This window comes from Rhineura floridana, chromosome 7 (assembly GCF_030035675.1).
Source record: "Rhineura floridana isolate rRhiFlo1 chromosome 7, rRhiFlo1.hap2, whole genome shotgun sequence".
Classification (NCBI taxonomy): Eukaryota; Metazoa; Chordata; class Lepidosauria; order Squamata; family Rhineuridae; genus Rhineura; species Rhineura floridana.
The window spans coordinates 99,767,255-99,786,376 of NC_084486.1; the positions used below are offsets into that span (position 1 = coordinate 99,767,255).

The following is a 19,122-nucleotide window of genomic DNA, read 5'->3' on the forward strand; positions in this document are numbered from 1 at the left end:
CTTTGTGAGCACGGGAGGAAGATGAAAATTATGACAGATGCGAATAATGGTAGAAAATGAAACATCACACTCTATTCCAGATTATGGAATAGGTGGAACCTTTTTCAACTCAAGAGCCACAATCCCTGTCGGGCAACCTTCTGAGGGACACATGCCAGTGGTAGGTGGTGATAGAGGCAAAAGTGGGCAGAGAAACAAATGGCAATTTTACCATCATACTTTAGGCTAGTTTCTACACAACCTCACACACCTTCTCCAGCCAGACATTCCAACCAGACAAAAACACTTGGGATATGGAGCAAGGCCAGTAAGGGGTGTGTCCTGTGGAGAGGAGAGTTCTGAGGGTCAGACAGAGAGGTTGGGAGAGTTGCATTTGGCACCTGGGCCTGAGGTTCCCAACCTATACTGATCAGCAATGGAGAAAGGAAATTGGGTTAGAATAATCATTGTTTGTATGAGGTGATTTAGTTTTTATTTGATGACTGGTACAGCCTGGGGAATTTTTCTGCATTCTAAGAGTTCTCTTCATGTCAGGATCTCTCTTAAACCTCTCCCCCAGCTGTATTTTAAGCCTCCGCTGTTGATCAGTTCAAGTATATTCTAAATTATGGCTGCTGGTGGCCAAAAAGGCAACTCACACATCAGCAAAGGAAATGCATTGAAATTGTCTCAGGTAACAATAAGCTATGATCAGTATTTTCTCATTGCTTAATGCATAATTCCACTGGGTACTTGACTCAAAATTTCCCCCTTCACAAAGACCCGGAAGCCAGCTCTCTAGGTTAATTAGCTTATTCGCAGCTTGTGGAAATGAGCCCTTTCAAGCAGAAACTAGAAAAATCAATATGGCTTAGACAAATGATCAAGTGTGCTGATACGGACATAACCTCCACCATTCCACCAGCGCTCTGTGTCTTGCTCTTATTGCAGGAGACTGCATTGGCAATACTTTCCATGCTCATGTCAGAATTGCTTTACAGTAATTCTTGAAAGTAATTGCAGAAATACTTTTTAACTCTTCTCTGACTTTTACATAACCTTAAACATGGTCTCATTTCATCAAGGGCACATAGCATTCACTTTTCCTGTAGTATTAGTGGAAGCTTATCTTGTGCTTTCAGCAAGCACAACTTAAAGCCGCATGCAGAATGTTGCTTTGTTCTGTGCAGGAGATGTACCAAAGGACCTCTGATTGGGGCTATTGCCATTTTTTTCAGGGTGGTGATAACTAATATAATATATCTAAGCTAGACCTGATTTGGAATAGCTAAATGATTTTTTAAATGTTGTTTTTGTTTTTCTGCAAACACCCCTGCCTTTTCAAGACCATTCCTGCCTCCAGTAACCCTATGGACACACATTCGTTCACTTCCACTCTCAACATTGTGATGCCAACATGTCTCACATCCTCTTCTTTACTACATGATTGGTTTGTAAGTCTGACATTTGTGCAAGATGAATTGATACAATGCACAAAATGTGCACAAAAAGGATTGAAGACATAGACCGTGATGAAATTGCTATAGAAAAATAGTGTCCCAAAGAAGCTCACAGCCCATGACAAATTTTCAGACAGCCTAGCTATGTATTTGACAAAAAAAATTCTTCCCTCCTGAAAGTTCAATTTTTGAAATAAAAATGGTAAATCCTAAAAATTTGACACATCCCTCATTAGAACTAAATGATAGGATGCAATTTAAGACATAGGTCTATTATGTTTCCTAGCAACCCAAAAACTAAAATACAAATGATAGGGTTATATTCAACATACTGCTAAGGCAATTGTTCCATCAGCACAAGGTTTTCTCCTTGCACAATAGAATGATCTCCCCCTCTCCTCTCCCGCACCCCCCTAAATCTGCTCTGGGTTTTCCCCAACTTTCTAGAGCAGATTAGGGGATGGCAGAGGGTATGCAGTGGGAGGAACCCTGTTGCATGCAAAAAATTAGTTGAATACTGCCCTTAGTTTTTGACCTTGATGTTAAAGCTCTTTCTTTATACTGAATGACAATCAAAAACCATGTAAAATTTAAGTTATGTTCCTCTTCCCTTAGCCTAAATTACCAATGCAAAAATCATAGGAAACAACTTAGTTCCGGTATGGCTCTGAATATAACAGAGCACAATATTATTTTGGCTAGCTAGCAGTTACCATTTGTAACACAGCAGGTTTCATCCAAGCAGAGGAAATTTTAATGCAAGATGTAGTGTATACAAATGCTTTGCTACTATCATCTTGTCTGCCTGCACTGCTGGACTGAGAAAGGATATCCTAGGTTATGTAGGTCAGCACTATATAACAGGAAGATTTTTTAAACAGCATTTGGTTTTATGATCATTTTTATTGTTTTATATTCTGTATGGTTTACTTTTATATAGATCACTTAGATGTTAATGATTCAGTGGTATACAAATGTCTTAAATAATAAATATATAAATTCAGACAAAACTTGCAAGATGGTCATTCAGACTCTTCCTTAAAACCTCCAAGGAAGGGCCCTTGGCAGCAAGTTGTTCCATTGCCAACTGTACTGTCCTTATGATAAAGGATCATTGCCAAACATATCACTTCGATTTGAATACCTAAAAGCAGAATCTGTTCCTTTTTTCATCTTTCATTCAATGGCCTTTTCAATTGGCCATGAAAATGGAAATCAAAATGGTGGCAATGAAACCTCAAAAAGATTCTGGAAACAGAAAGGTTTATTGGAAAATCCAATAGTCCAATCTGTTGTCTCCTTCTGGCCTGATTTGTATATCTCAACTTACCAAAGCTTGTTTCTGGTGAATGCCACTGGTATTTCTAATTCTGGACTCTACAAAGAAGTCATAAGTTATGTCCATACAATAAATAAAGGATTACCTCCCTCTTGAGGAGGTGCAGTGCAGTAGGGGTACATGACTCTTCTGCTGACTGGGGCTCAGGGAAAGGCATCTGCAAGGGCCCTGCTAAGGCCCGGCAACCCCCTGGCTTCTGGATTCAGGTTCAATGTCATGAACCCAGTTCAATCCCTCACCTGATGGAACAGCAGCCCTGGGCTCAGCTGGCTTATCCTCCTCTGACTCTGAGCTCGAGGCCAGGGCTGGAGCCATGACACATTGCAGGACTGACCCCAGGGAAAGTTAGTGGATCTGAATTCATTTGGCAATAATCTGAGTTATTTCCCAGTTAGGGGCAAAAATAGCTTGGCCCACTTCTGAAGCAATCCAATGTGGAGTGAGTGAGCTTGTCCATCTCTACCCAGAATACAAACCTACAACTGCAATCCTAACTGCTCTTCCAAGGGAGTACTAAACTCAGCAGAGGTTACTATCTGAGGAAACTGGGTTAGCATTGCAGTGCACGTCCACAGAATCGTCATCATCAACCACTTGGGACCTAACAAGAACTATTATTCATTTTATTTGGGGGAAGGAGAATATAGCCCACCATGTACATAATCTTTCAGGCCCAAAGGTTATTAAACACAGCATATGATTCCAATGAAAAGCAGTCACATTTTGATTTATACTTGTAATGTAATGCTCTCTCTGCATGAGATTCAAAATACAAGATAATGGGCAACGAGTCTAAGGAATCATGGAGGGGACCCCTGGTTAACTGGCTGACTTTCAATGAGACATGCAAGTATGAAGGAAACAATTCAGGTGTGATTTTCCAGTCTCAGTTTTTGTACAGTTTAGTATTGCAGTGATGTTATCACCAACCTATCACTGCATTATTTTGATTGATCTTCACCCTCTGAGTAACTCCTCTGCTTGGTATCCATGCTCGTAGCACAAACAGATGGAGGGAAGCAGCCTTTGCATGTACATGCTTCCCATGCTACCTGGAACCCCTTCAGGGTTCCTCATTTGTATTTAGGCAAATTGATTTATGCCACCATTTGCATTTTGTTTCTGTGGAATTAATCTCAGATCCACTGTACCGCAGATTCTTTTTGCCCACCTTATCATCTTGATGCATTAATTCTGAAAGCATTGCATCTCTGTTTGGTGTCATATAAACATGAGTTGTCTCTTTAAGGGTTCTGATGTTTTTCTTGGAGTGACCTATTAGTACCTTAAAGCTTTTTTTCTCTCCACAAAGATTACATCTTGATAACTCCTCAGTCCTCTCGCACAATGATTTACAGAGTTAGAACTGTTCATCCTCTCATCTGCTCTCAAACATGAAATCCATAGTTAATCCTCATCAATTACTGAGAAAAATTAGTCAGATATTTATTAAAGCCTTTAAAACTAGGCTAATTAGGCATATGACCACTTTTGCACTCCACAACAGTTGATAATTTAAGTGCCTTTGTTCCTCACAATGTGAAATGGTGAGTAGAAAATCAAGAGTTCCCTTAGGGAAGCAATAACTTTTTAAACAGATTGCTCTCACATTCCTAACAGGGGGGAAAGATGTAAGGTAAAACAGGCTTTATATTTGTCTAAGCAATGATAGGGGTTGACCTGAAAAACAAGAGATTAATTAGAAAAAGGATTTTTTTGGGAAGGGGAACTACCTACCTAAAGGGCTTTTTTTAGTAAAAAAAAAATGAAGTGTCTTAATTCATACCTTGATAAAAGCGCTGTGGATGCCAGCGCCCAATGGTTGCTATAGGCAGCCAAAAAAGAGGTGCAGGTACTCCATACCGGTGAGTAACATCACATAAAAAATCCTACCTACCTATATAGTCTATCAAACCACCCTAACCTAAAAAGAATGATCCTCAAATAATTGCTTCATGTGAATAATTTTTCCTCAGATATCTAAGGAGAGTACAGTTTCCCAGACGAGAATGCCTCACACTTTAAGCAACAATTATGTTTGCCACACCTAAAAAGGGGGAGCAGTGTAGTTAAAAATCCACCAGGTCTTTTTTTTGCAATGACCCATACTGGATCACCTGGCACCATTGGTCAGCCTGGTTCGGTACTGGCTGAGGGCCCCTCACTAGCCTGACCCAATCATTCACCATTTTTCCTGCCAACCCCTAGATGTTCATTTTAGCAGTGGGCAGGCTGCAGCTTTTGAATGGCAGCAAAGCTCAGTTCTCTCCTGGGGCTGCCTATTGGAAGTACAGCAGCAGGGATCATTCAGTAATTTAAGGATTAATCCTATTAGTGTTAAAGTCAATAACCAAGAAAGGGATGGGTGGGGGTGTTGCTTAGCAACCCAGCAAATTGGCATGATTTTCAGTGGGGTAGCACTTACTCTGATTAGCTGTGTGGTTCTAAGGGAGTTTTCCTCTGTGTGTTTGGTTGCATGTCTCTCTGCTGTGCACAAGGCCTGAACAGAAAGACAAAACCTCTCTTCTGAAATTATACACTGTTTCTGTTCAGTTTGCTCAGTAAAGTGTTATCAGAACTTTTCCATAGAGCTATAGGCTGGGACACTGCCTACAGATTTGGGCAGAATAAGATGGCAGGTGACCACTACAGTTAGGGGCCAAGCTCGGCTCCCATTCAAAAGTTCACCTCTGCCTGCCAACTATTAAAATACCATCCGGGAAACCAGCAGAAAGAGTGGTATGTTGCAGAAGAAGAAAAAAGTCTGTGCTATCATGTCCATGTTGGGAGGGGGTTGTGGTGGGGAGCCCATCAGAGGCACCATGTAAAGGTCTCCCGTAGGACCACCACCAGCCCTGCTGTATCAGGTCCAAGCATGTTCTAACAGATAGTCAGTGCAGTTGGGAAGAGGTAGGGAGACTGAATCCACAATTGCACCCATTCCCAATTTCACAAACATAAGCCATCCATACTGGCAACAGAACCTTACTTTAGCTATGGTGATGGGATAGTGTTCTCCACTGCACATGGAGGAGCATGCTGGTTTAGAGGTGTCAGGAGAGACCATGCGACAACAGAGGGGGATGGTTGGGGGGAGAAGGCTCAGAAGGACTAGGTGGGGGGTGTTGTTGCTGCACCCAACAAACTGCCTCCTGATATGGTTGTCACTCTGTTTAATGGTAGGGTATAACGGTAGCACCCCATTGATAGGTGCTATCCATCTTGACTTTAGATCATGTGTTTGGCAAGTAGAGGAACAGCCACTGTTGCACACAGCAGCACATTTGCAGCCCTCTGCTACTGATAAAGATTTTGAGTATGTTCCCACAGCCATAATATGAAGTTCCTTAGCAAGCCACTGAGAGTCTCTAAATATTAAACATGCTTCACAATGAGATATTTCATACAGCTCTAAGTATTAAAAATGTCAAGAGCTTCCCCATGTAGCTGTTGAATGTCTACATGTTAACTCTTCCTGAGGTTTTCCTGAGTAAACTTTATGAGAACCCAAGGGGTGATTAGAACAAAGCACTTATCCAGTGGTTGGTTACTCATGCTGTATCAGTCTATTATCAAGACATAGACATGTCTGCAAAGGGGAAGAAAATCAAATCAATTTTACCTACTTGAGCTAAGAACTAGAAGAAATAAGATTCTCTGCAGCAGACACAAATCTTCCCTCAAATAAATCAAACATATATACAGTATATATAAAAATATGCTTATGGCATATGGTAGTAATATTAAAATATTTGCAAACAGATTAAGGACAGAGCGTGACATTGTTTTAAAAATTTATATAGTTCTATAAAGGAAACAATGCTTGCCAATTCAGATAGCATCCCTCCCTCTCATGGAACAGTTATGGATTATAGACACCCATTTTGGCTCCTTTATTTCATTTTGTGGCTTCCTGTTGAAGAAAGAGACAATATTATTACATTGCCTCATGGGGTCTGTTTATTCACTTCCATACTTGGACAGGGTAATATGATAGGCAAGAAATGTATTTCCTCCTCCGTCCAATAATCATGTGAGAGCCATCTTGCCTCCCCTTGAAATAAGCACGTGATCAGGTCAGCCCTGTAGCAAGCCTTCCTTGTTAGGTGGGGCAGTCACATTTCTAGGTGGGGCATGGAGAGGGGAGAGACACATAGCGCTAGCCAATACGACACTTGTGCTCAGAGACATCTTCCCCCTTAATTCTAAAAATAGGCTCCCCTTCTGCCACTCTTTTCATTCAGTAGTGTAGTGGCAAATTCAGAAGTGCAGAGTCCCTTCATGATAGTCTCAGCCATGTCTGCTCCCATTTTATTTTATGTTATTGCTGTTGGGTTGAGAATGAGATTCTTGTTAAGGGCTTCTCCCACATCAACAGATGACTCTAGCAGCCAATCAGCATGAAAGAGGAGAGTTTTACCTACTGAGAAGAGTCTTCTCAGTGGCTGACTCACCTCCTTTCACTTTGACTGGCTCCAATCAGCAAGAAAGGACAAGGAAGCATGGTAGAAGACTCTTCTCAGTGGCTAACACATGCCCCTTTCATGCTGGTTGGCTCAGAGGATGCTGCAGACATAAGGACCCTGTTGGGCCCTGCTCCCAAAAAAGTAAGGGATCTAAGACACCCCTGTGATGTTCCTATATTAATGTATATATGGTAAGTGTTGGTTGTTTAGAAGATACATGGTAAGTGGAGTGAAAGAGGGGGAGTGAATGGGCAGTAGAATGCGAGATGATTGGCTGGGTGTTTAAAATGGCTGAATGTATAAAAGGAAGAGTGAGAGTGGAATCTGGAGGGAGAAGAGAAAGAGTGGGTTGTTTGGTGGGTTTGAGAGAGTGGAGAAGGAGGGAGGTGGAGTTCGGATTAGTATTGAGTAAAACCATATGCTTATGTGCCTTAAGAAGAAATCTTGTTAATCTTGTTAGCTTTGTTATCTTTAATAAATACTTAATTTGGTTTACCAAAGGCCTGATCCTTGGCTGGGGTTTCACAGACCAGAAGGGAGGGTAAGGTAATGACCAAGGCTGAAGGGGAACTGTAACAAATGGTGGCAGCGGTGAAGAGAATAACAATACCAGTATTCAGAGTCTCTGGGAATACTAGTATTAGGACGTTACTGGTGGTTGCCTAGCAGGGGGATCTGTTGAGATCTGTGCTAGAGCGGGGAGAGAAACAATAAAAAAAGGACAGTCCGGACTGGTGGAGTCCCTGGTGGTGCCTAGTGACAGGCAGTAGCCACGCGCAGGTAGGAACCTGACAGGGAGAGCCAGGGAAGGGCGTCACAACCCCCCCGAGACCCTAAACAACTACACCCCTGTTTGCATCTGGGTCTAGTTGGTGGACCTTGGTAAAGCAATAGATCCCACAAGAAATCTGCTTTCCCAGCTATAGAATGTATTTTTTTTTTTGCTGCTTCTTCTTCTTGTCATTATTCAGGGTTGGCAAACTTTTTTGTAATTTTGCTGTAAACTATCAGGACTGTTATATGGTTATGGTGCTTGAATTATTTATAACTATTGTAAAATGCCTTGCAAGGGCAGTATCTCTGAAAGGCAGGTGAAAAATCTATTAAACAAATATTTCTTAACTGTGGATTCAGTATAACTGACCATATTGGTAATATATGTCATAAGCAGCGGTTCTTGCCAACAAATTGCCAGGTGGTGAAGGGTGGTGTGGGTAGGAATACAGGGGGACCAATCCACATACAGTGTACTGAGGCCAGGAAATCCTGTTGGCACCCCTGTGCGCACACAGAGAAAGAGAGAGAAGAAGTTTGCACAGTCACTAGAAGAATTAGTGAATGTATCACAGAAAAATGGAAAGTTCTCAAATGATGTGTTCTGGTTGATAGGTTACATGGGAAGAGTACCTAGGAGGTCATCAGAGCTACTGTCGGCACCCAGCCACTGATTGGGAGATTCCAACGGTAGGCTTACTGAGTGCACTGCCAGGCTTCTGGAGGGAACCAAGCGTCTGCTCAGTTCCAATCTGCTGCCATTTTAAATTTTCCATAAGGTGTGGAGCACTGGCCATAATGATGCTGCATGAAGGACTCAAAGGTGTTGCATTTTGAGAAATGAAAAATACCTGCTACCAGTCAGACCTGAGTAGCTATTTGCCTTATTGGAAGCTGGCTGCCACCAGGCAAGTCTGTTTGGGGTGGCCAATTGATGGTGGCATTGGAAAGGGGCATCAGCAACAAAACACTGGGGCAATGTTTAAACCTGGAGCCAGCCCTGGATGTAAGAAGAATACATTAGAAAATTATACCATTGATCTCAATGGGAGAGAGTTTTCAGTAAACTAGGGTTGTAATATCCCTGGGAAAAAACTTGCTTGCTTAATCATATGGGATTTATTCAATTAAGTTTCCATAAATGTGCATATAAACAAGCAGCACATTTTACAGGAGTAAAAAAAGCATTCTTTGTTTTTACACAATGCCCTCATGTGTCATTACTAGCCACCATCACAAACTGTTTCCCCTCCTGTGTGTGACAGGTGAGCAAACATCTCTTATAAGATGATACCCATCATCTGTGATTTTTATGGTATATAGTTATATATATACTTTAAAAAATCATTTAAAAACTGTTATCTGACTAACCAGTGGCACCTTTTTAACTGAACAAAAGATATGCAATTATATTGATGATATTTTAAAAAATAAGTTTTAATTAATTGACTACAGCTGCAATTCTATATATAATGTGAGCATGACACTACCTTTGGACACCGTAGAATAGTGGGAGATTCAGGACAGAGAAAGAGGAAGCACTTTTCAGGACATTTACTTCCACAAGATGATGGATGGCCACTAGGGTTGCCAGGTCAGAAGCATCCCAAAACCTGAGATTTCAGTGTCAGACCCTGGGCAGGCCCTGGTGATGTAATTAAGCATGATACATTAAGCATCAACTATAGTTGGTTGGAGCATACCACTCAAACAAAAACATTTCTCTGTTCGGAAATTAAGATAGACATTTTAGCTAAATGAGGGTATTTCCAGGTCCAGCTGAAGTGACAGGATCATTCCTTCTCACCTGCTTAGACAGCCTGGGTAAGGAACATTTAATCTAGCCTACTTGCTTTTGGCAGGAAGGGTTTAAGTGCCTTCAGGCCAGGACAGTCACCAGAAGGCTATTGTAGGAAGAAAGCCTAGTGTTGTGGAGATGTTAGATGGCAACACTCAGGAGTAAAGATGGATGCCCCGAAGGCTGCAATTCTAAACACACTTATGAAGGGATTAACTCAATAGGACTTATTTCTGAGTAGATATTGTTAGGATTGTGCTGTTGGTAAGGCTTGATTAGGGATCCTCTGCAAAGATATCCATATCCAATCAGGGTTGGCAACCCCCTGCCTGGAATGCCATGCCTCTGCCTTTTAATATGACTGTTCCAAACTTCTCAACAGACTTGAACCTTCACTTCAGAAAGAGAAATGAATAAGAGTAAGAAGATTCTCTGCCCTTTTTGCCTATCTTGTGAACTGCTATAAACTCACTTTGACAGCCAACCCAATTCCAGTGAGTAAAAATTCACAGAGAGTAAACACACAGGGTTTGGTTTACCTTCACAGGCAGTAGCTTGGGAACAACAGCAATTGAAGGCACACTTCCCAGTGTGTGAATTCTCTTTTACCACTGCTGGGCAAGAAACAAACCATCATGCCAATAACAAGGTGCATCATCAGTGGGTTTAAGGGGGTTGGGACCACTGTTGTTGCTTCTATGAATGTAAGGGAGTAAGGTCAGAAATAAAAGAAATGCAAATAGAAAAAGAAAAACAAAGACAGTGATGATTTCCTAAATACAATACCATAACAACCATACTAACCCATATAGATCCCAGGCTATGGTCTAAAGGCACATAAGGCCAGCTCCCTGCTGAAGCTAAGGAGGGTCAGGTCTGGTTAGTGCTTGGATGGGAGACCACCTGGGCGGGGCCGGCATAACACGGTAAGCAAGGTAAGCATGGCAGGAGGGTGCCATGCTTGAGGGGCTCCTCTGGCGCCCTTAAGCCCCACCGGTACGCTGCTCAGACCCTCAATTCCTTGCCTTTCTACTCTGAATGGGAAGGGAAAAGCCAGAAAACACTCCTCAGTTCCATTTTGTACTTTCTCTTTCTCTGTCTTTCCTCTTCAAGCATCCATGGTGGTGGCGGTAGCAGCAGCAGCGGCAGCCTGGCCTGAGAGGACTGGCGGGCTCTTGCCACCCTCTGTGAGGCAATGAGGCACCATTGGGAGAGGGCGCAGAGCCAGGGCAGGAAGAAGCGGGAGAGGCAGAAGAAAACGCTGCCTCAGCATGCTCGGACCTGAGGCAAAAGTCGAGCAGAAAGCCCGTCGAGAGGGTCTTCCCTGAGGGGAAAAGCGATGGAAGAAGGAAAGGGCTTGAGGAGGGTTGTGTAGGATTGGGCGTTGTGGTACCCCATCCCACAATACCCGCTTAATGTTGCATCGGTGAAGGCAAGCTGAGAGGGCCTCATCCAGTCCCAGAATTGCAAATACATCTCAGCTTATTTTGTTTAGTTTTTGGTCTAAAGCAGGTTTACCTCACCCTTCAGGTTCCCAGAAAGAATAAAAAAGACAGATGAAAAAATCTTTCCTGCACTGATGGGGGGTGGACTTGATGGCTTTACAGGCCCCTTCCAACTTTATTGTTCTATGATTCTAAGACTAAAAAGACAAGACGCTCCCAGCTTACAAGACACACAACACGTTTTTATGATGTTTTAAAATGTTTTTAGTGTTTCCGTTTGCTGCCCTGGGCAGTAGGGCCCTGCTTATACGGTGGGTTAGGGACCAGGCCCCCGCCGTAAAGTGGAAATCTCTGTAAAGCAGAACCCATTGACTATAATGGGTTGCGTCAAGCGGAAATGCCGCAAAATGCCGCAAAAGCGCAAAATCGGCTTTAAAACGGGGAATTTCCCCTAATTGAAAGCCGCCGCATCAGCAGAACGCCAGAAAACGGAACGCCGTAAAGCGGGGCCCTACTGTACCGACTCAGGCCATTTGATACCATCTGGCTCAGTACTGATGACATGGACTAGCATTGGCTCTTCAGGATTCCAGGCAATAGTCTCTTCCAGATATTGAATTTTGGACCTTTGCATGCAAAGCATATGCCCTACCACTGAGCTACAACCCTGTTTAAATAAGTATCTTTTAAAATTGTTGTTTTCAATTCATTGATGAATGCACAGCATACTAGGGCAGATTCATACCATGCATTTAAAGCACATTCAACATACATTTGAAGCACATGAATTCCATCACAGAATCATGGGAACTGTAGTTTGTTAAGGATGGTGGGACTATAACTGTGAGGGGGAAACTACACTTCCCAGGATTCTTTGGGGGAAGTCATGCACTTTACATGCGAGTTGGATGTACTTTAAATGTATTATGTGGATCTGCATTACTTCATAAACTTTGCCTGCATATAAATCATTTTAGTTAAATTTTAAAATGGAAATAAGCTACAAAGTTTACTGGGTGACCATGGGCTACACAACATCTCTCAGCCTAATCTGCACCTCAGGGTGAAAACAATAGAAGGTGACCATGACCACTCCAAGGAAAAAGGGCACACTTAAACAATATTTTATAAATAATAATTTACAACCATAATGTGAAATCAGATACAGATCAAAACATAGCATGAAGAAATATTTATATAAGCATGAATGTCAAAGATGTTTATTATTTACACAGCCTGCAGAGATATTTGTAGTGCAATCCTATGCATGTTTACTCAGAAGCAAGTCCCAATGTTTTCAATGAGGCTTACTCAGACAGGGAAGCATGCACAGGACTGCAATTCAGCTATAAGGAACTTCACTCACCAAATCCAAAATTCAGAATCATGCCACTATAAGATGTTTTGCAACTGTTTTATACTTGTTTTATGGTTATTGGATTTTAAATGGCTTTATTTCTTGTTGTGATCTGCTTTGGTTTCCAACCCTACCTCACAGGGTTGATGGAAATATTCCATATACACACACTGAAGATGTAAAAATAAATGCATCCCATATAATAGTTCATTGTCAAAACCAGTTGGCCATTGCAGAACTTTTTTTAAAAAAAAGTATTAGTTTCCTGCCAAATAAAAGCAGTGACACCTAAGTAAGCCCTGCCTAACTGCTTGAAAAAAGGATCAGAGGGGGAGAGAAAGATTTACAACTCGATCCTTTTCTATGTTCACTCAAAAGTCCCACTGATTTTCAGCACAATCCTAACCATGTCTACTCAAAAGTAAGTCCTAATGAATTCAATGGGGCTAGCTCCCAGGTTTGTGGAATGAGCACTGCAGCTTTACTCCCAGAAAAGCTCCTAATTGGGAAGGTTTTCAAAGCAGGTTATGAATAAGACAAATAAACTGCCATCTTCAACAGTTCAGTAAAATTTAAACTTGTTTGACTTCTTCATTACAAAAGTATAACACTGCAGCATGACACTTTAAAAAACTTCTGTTCAAAAATTATTTGAAAGATAAAATGTATATGTCATTTTGCAAGTAATTTAAAAAATCTGCATGCATACGTTTATTATAACTAAAATAATTTACTTTGTATGTCCACCAAGACCCTGCTGTGATCTTCTGTTGTAATGCAATCCTCTGCATGTTTACTCAGAAGCAAGTCCCAATCCTGTACAGAGAAAGTACTCTGTATGCTGCTGAAAGCAATATATTTACTAAATTCCTGATGTGTGACAAGCAGGAAAAGGAAACTGTGGATTTAGGTATTACCTGGGGGAAAACAAATCTTGTCAGTCACAATCCAGACTTCACTTATTGGCTAAAAACCTGAAAGGGCGGGATCAGAGCAGCCAATACTAACAGAAGTTGAGGAAGTGGTGGCTGACATTTTGGTTTATGTTTTAAACCAGACTACCATGAGACTTAATTTTTTAAAAATGAAAGCTAAGAGTCCAGAGATTAAGGTGACTCACCCAAAGACCCAGGAAGAACCAGAGTCTCTGGGCAAAAACCAGAGAGCTGGCAACCCTAATGGCCACACACTTGGATGATTTCAAAATGGGATTAGATAAATTCATGGAGGTTAAGGCCATCAGTGGCTACTAGCCAGATGGCAGCATGCTTCTGAGTACCAGTTGCTGGGACTCACGTGCACGAGAGTGCTGTTGGGTTCATGCCCTGCTTGTGGGTCTCTCATAGGTTATGATTGACCAGTGGAGGAAGCAGGATGTTGGAACAGATAAGACTTTAGTCTGGTCCAGCAGGGCTCATCTTATGTTACATCAGCACAAGGGTACCTCCAGCCCATAGGCCTAACAGGCATCATAATTTGGCTTATGATTCTTTTTTCCCCAAGCCACACCCACCTGCCATCATTTATTAAAGGTACAACAGGAAAGGAGCAAGTAGGGGCCTGAAAATGCACTCCTGATTGTTCCTTGACAAGCAGAGCTTGTATCCAATGCCTTTTAAAATTTGTGCCAAATGCAAACTTCACTGGGATTGGAGGCAATCCATGCTGAAAGAGGGGCTTTCAGCTACCACTGATCAGCTGACTGGTGGCAGCTGCAAACCCCACTTCCTTTTCCTGCACATTTTGTTTTTAAACTCTATTCAAGCCAGTCTGCAAAATAGAACACTTCCTCTGACATCATGGTGACATCATGGTTGAAAGAGGGTGGCCCCACCCACCAATCACAGTGGCTCACAGGGGTTGGAGGACCTCAGGCTAAATCTAGTTCCCCACCTCGTGTTACACTCTTACCTGGGAGTAAGCCTCATTGTACCCTATGGGGATTACTTTTGAGTTGATATGGATAGGAATGTACAGTAAGAGTGCAACCTTAAATAAACTTGTTTAGGATCTAGCTGTACATGTAATTTAGCATATTTTTTGTTTTACAGCTTTTTTACTTGTTTTACTATGGAACATAATTCATTGGAAATACTTTTCCAGGGGGGAGGGAGGAAAAAAAATTCCTCTGGAAGACACTCAATTTTAAGAAAAGAAATATGGCTGCAAACCACACTTTAATTTCACAACAATAAAAATGGGCAAATGGAGTCATGTAGATTTTCAGCATCCACTGTTTCATACAAGCGAATGCATTGTCTTGGAAAACTGCAGTCTTCCTTATTTTAGCATTCACAACAGAAGCTAAATTACAGAATGTCAACTTGAAATCACGAAACAAAGCATTTGCCATTCTCAGAAGTAAAAAATGCCACGTTTGACACCAGAATTTCAAATACAGTTATGACATTTTTCACAAATATGACAACTGTTTTCAAAAAGGTTTTGAAAAATATGCATTAGCTCATGTACTATTTACTAATAAGTGACACAGTTCTAAGTTCACATGACTTGACAGCAAGAGATGAGGGGCAACAATTTGCCATTCATATTTGTTGCCATGGGCCTGCTAGTCTCATTCCCAAAGCAATGGGAAAAGAAATGTAAACCCACTCATCATATATTTTTATTTATTCTGTACAATCATGTGTGTCTACATGATAAGTAACCCACACGTTCTGCTTTTCTGCTTCTTCAACACAGTTTTCAAGATTTGTGTATACATTATTTCAAGGATGGCCAACATTTCAACACTAGGGCACCTATACCTACCACTATATAGATGAGGAAATTTCAGCAGGTTCACTGTGTCACACACCAATGTTTCTGAGATGAAAACTATGAAAACTGTTCTCGCACGGGACCCAAAGAAGCCATGATACATACAGTGTGCGAGAAGGGATATTTTGCTTGTGGCAGGAGCCCTTTGAGACTAATGAACTGGAGCTCACTGCCTCAAATGAGCCTCAGTATGCATTAATTGAAATTGGGGTGATAGATAAAAATAGGTTTACTATTGTTAATTAGTCAGATTCTTGAAATTCAAAACATAAAACCAAAGAAGGTATGTCTAAATCTGGCTTAAAAGCACACTTTATTATGCCATTAGAGGTAATGGTGCAAGGAACATACATGCTATAGCTATCTATTTCCTCCAAGTGTTTATTCAAGCCATTTCAAATTGGATGTGCTCAAATTTTAACAAGTAACATATTATGAGGATTGGACAAAAAGATATTCACCACTGTGGGGATTCACCTAATCAGTATTTGACAAGTACTTGGAATTGGCACAATGTGGAGATTGTTAAAAGCCAACCAGGGAAGCTTACAATAATGAACTTTCCATCTCATGTTAAAAAAGGATATTTTGAATCTAACTGCCTAATCATTAGGCAGACCAGAAGGCGAGCATTTATTGCTGACACCTCTTTAGAGTTGCCAGGTCAGAAGCATCCCAAATCCTGAGATTTCAGGGGCAGGCCCTACTGATGTCACAGGGGCGGACCCTAGTGATGTCATTAAGCACGATAAATTCAGCGTCAACCACAGTTGCTTGGAATATACCATTCAAACAAAAACATTTCTCTGTTGGGAAATTAAGATAGAAATCTTAGCTAAATGAGGGTGTTCCCAGGTCCAGCTGAACTGATGGAATCATTCCTTCTTGCCTGCTTAGGGAGCCTGGGTAGAGAACATTTAATCTAGCCTAGTTGCTTCTGGCAAGAAAGGTTTAAGTGCCCTCAGATCAGGCCAGTCACCAGAAGGTGATTGTAGGAAGAAGGGAGCCTAGATAGGAGCACTCAGGAGTAAAAATGGATGCCCCTGAAGGCTGCAATTCTAAACACACTTTAGGGACTAAGCCCCATGCAACTCAAAAGGCCTTACTTCTGAGAAGATATTGTTAGGATTGTGCTGTTGGTAAGGCTTGATTAGGGATCCTCTGCAAAGATATCCATATCCAATCAGGGTTGGCAACCCCCTGCCTGGAATGCCCTGCCTCTGCCTTTTAATATGACTGCTCCAAACTTCTCAACATATTTGTCCCTTCACTTCAGAAAGAGGTTTGAGAAATGAGTAAAAGTAAGAAGATTCTCTTATCTTTCCTGCCTACCCTGTGAACTGCTATAAACTCAGTTTGACAGCCAACCCAATTCCAGTGAGTACTAATTGTTAGAGAGAAAACTCATATGGTTTGGTCTACCTTCAGTAGCTTGGGAACAACAGCAATTGCAGCCACACTTCCCAGTATGTAAATTCTCTTTTACCACTGTTGGGCAAGAAACAAACCATCATGCAACCAACAAGGTGCTATAAACGTACTCAGTTTATGAGATTTTCCGACAAGCAGAAAAAGGCTTGGACTTGCAATAGGTTCTAGCTATTGCCTGGAGGTCAACAAATCCCTTGTCAAACACAACCCTGACTTCCCTTATTGACTACAAACCTGAAAGGGTGGGATTAGAGCAGCCAGCTATGAGCTCATTTAACAGATGTTGTGGGGGGAGGACAGCTGGCGTTTTGGTATATATATCTTGATCCCGACCACCTAGAAACTTAATTTTTTTAATGAAAGCTGAGAGTTCAGAGATTGGGGTGACTCACCTGGAGACCCAGAGAGGACCCCAACAATCCTGAGATCTGGCAACCCTATAGCTCTCCTAGCCAGACTGATCAGGAATTTGAAAAATCCCCAAATCAGAACACTTAATGTGGATTAGGCAGTGAACAGACATTGGAGTGAGGGGGTGGAAGATAGGTGTTGTACTTTAAGCAACAAACACAAGAGTCCATGTAAGAAATAGACTAGAGTTGCTGACTCCCCAAAATGGAATGTTGCCCTTTGTAAAATGGATGCTAATTACGTCAAACTGGCCAACAGAAGCCTGGCATTACATGAAGGAGTGGGCTGATGCACAGGAATAAAAAGCATGCTTCCAATGATGGTGTAACAGTGGTTGATGTATAACTGCACACATTACCTCATTTAATACCCTAAGTATCATGAGCACAACATGCAGCCTCTTTTTCTGGACTAGAATATATGTGAGCACAAACAAAATTTGGGAATTGGCCGATTTGACTATTTTATACCAAGCTTCAGAATTTAGGGGGTGTCATGAACATTTGAGGAGACCATACATCTGCTTTTGAACACAGATCAGATGGGCATTCTTAAATTGCAAATGGGACTTCACTAACAATAAATACAGTATCTTAAATTTGGATTTCAGAAGTCAAGATGTTATCTCTTACAGCAGGTGCTTGGTTTTTGCCCCTGGCTGTATTTCACTTTTCAGTCAATCAATCTTCTTGTTCTTCGCAGTGTGAGTCAATATCTTCTTAATATTTTATGATATAGCTAACTGTTGGGCACCAAATAAATTTGCTTCCTGAGGCTGTGAGAAGTGAATCGGGGCAATACAAATTACCTGCAAAAATATCTGTGATAGTATTTGGGTTTACTCACAGGTGGAAAAGCACAGATTTCTATTAAATTCAAAATCATCTCTTCTGGTTATAAATAGGGGGCTAAACTCTTGGCATGGCCGTCGTCGTCAACAAAAAGACAAACAACACCAAGTACCAATATTCATTTTTCGTTGTTGTGACTGCCTTAGGCAACCATTCTCAAATCACAGATGCCAGAGTCACTTCACTAAGACTTGCCCAACTTAACAGGGCTGCTTGGGAATAGTGAGAACAACTAAAGTAAGGATTTTAGAACTAGAAATGGCAGCTTAAGATGCTCTTGGCGTGTCCTTTGGCTACTACATGTGTCATGCATCTTATCATCTTAGAATGTCAATCACTGCAACATCTAACTGACTCATCTGTGGGTAATCTTCCATAAAACAATTGATTAATCAAAATAGTTATATACTGCCTGTTATGTGGACGTTTCAAGGCACTGTAAAGTAGTAGTATATTATCCAAAAATAGACAAATACAATTAAAATCAAGTCCAAAATAAAGAAGTCAGTAACAAAAAGAACATTCTACAGTGGCTAGAATCAACAGCCAGCAAAGGCCATGGTAAACAATGGTGCATGTCTTATTTCTGGAGGGAGGCCACTCAAGAGTGTGAGTGCCACTACAGAAAAGGCCATCTTCCTGGTTGTTGCCAGACAGACATGTGCAGGCTGTGGCACATCCAGGAGTTTACATGTGTAAATGGTTGCTACTGTAATCCATCTATTTAAACATGGGTTTTCTAAATGATAATCCTGTTATCATTAGGATAACACTTGTTCCCAGGGCTGGTGACCCAACATTGCCAGGCAGCTGCTAGGACCCAAGCACCTAGGCTGTACCCAATGGAGCTGATGCCAACAATTCTTTGGGCCTACTACATATCAGCTTATCTGGATCTGGAAGCCCCCACCCATATAAAATTCCCCACCTTCTATAGCGTTGTCAGATTGGTATGTCATTGCTTTTCTAGGGCAATTTAACATGATGGGTACCATCTCGGATCTAGTCACTTCCGTGAGATAATCTCTTG

At 41.5% G+C, this 19,122-nt stretch overlaps 1 protein-coding gene across 10 annotated transcripts in view; it reads right to left on the minus strand.

The window, feature by feature from the left end:
- Positions 1-19,122, minus strand: part of LOC133389305 (glypican-5-like) — a 699,994-nt gene that overhangs the window by 222,134 nt on the left and 458,738 nt on the right. The gene's annotated exons all lie outside the window — the stretch shown is intronic.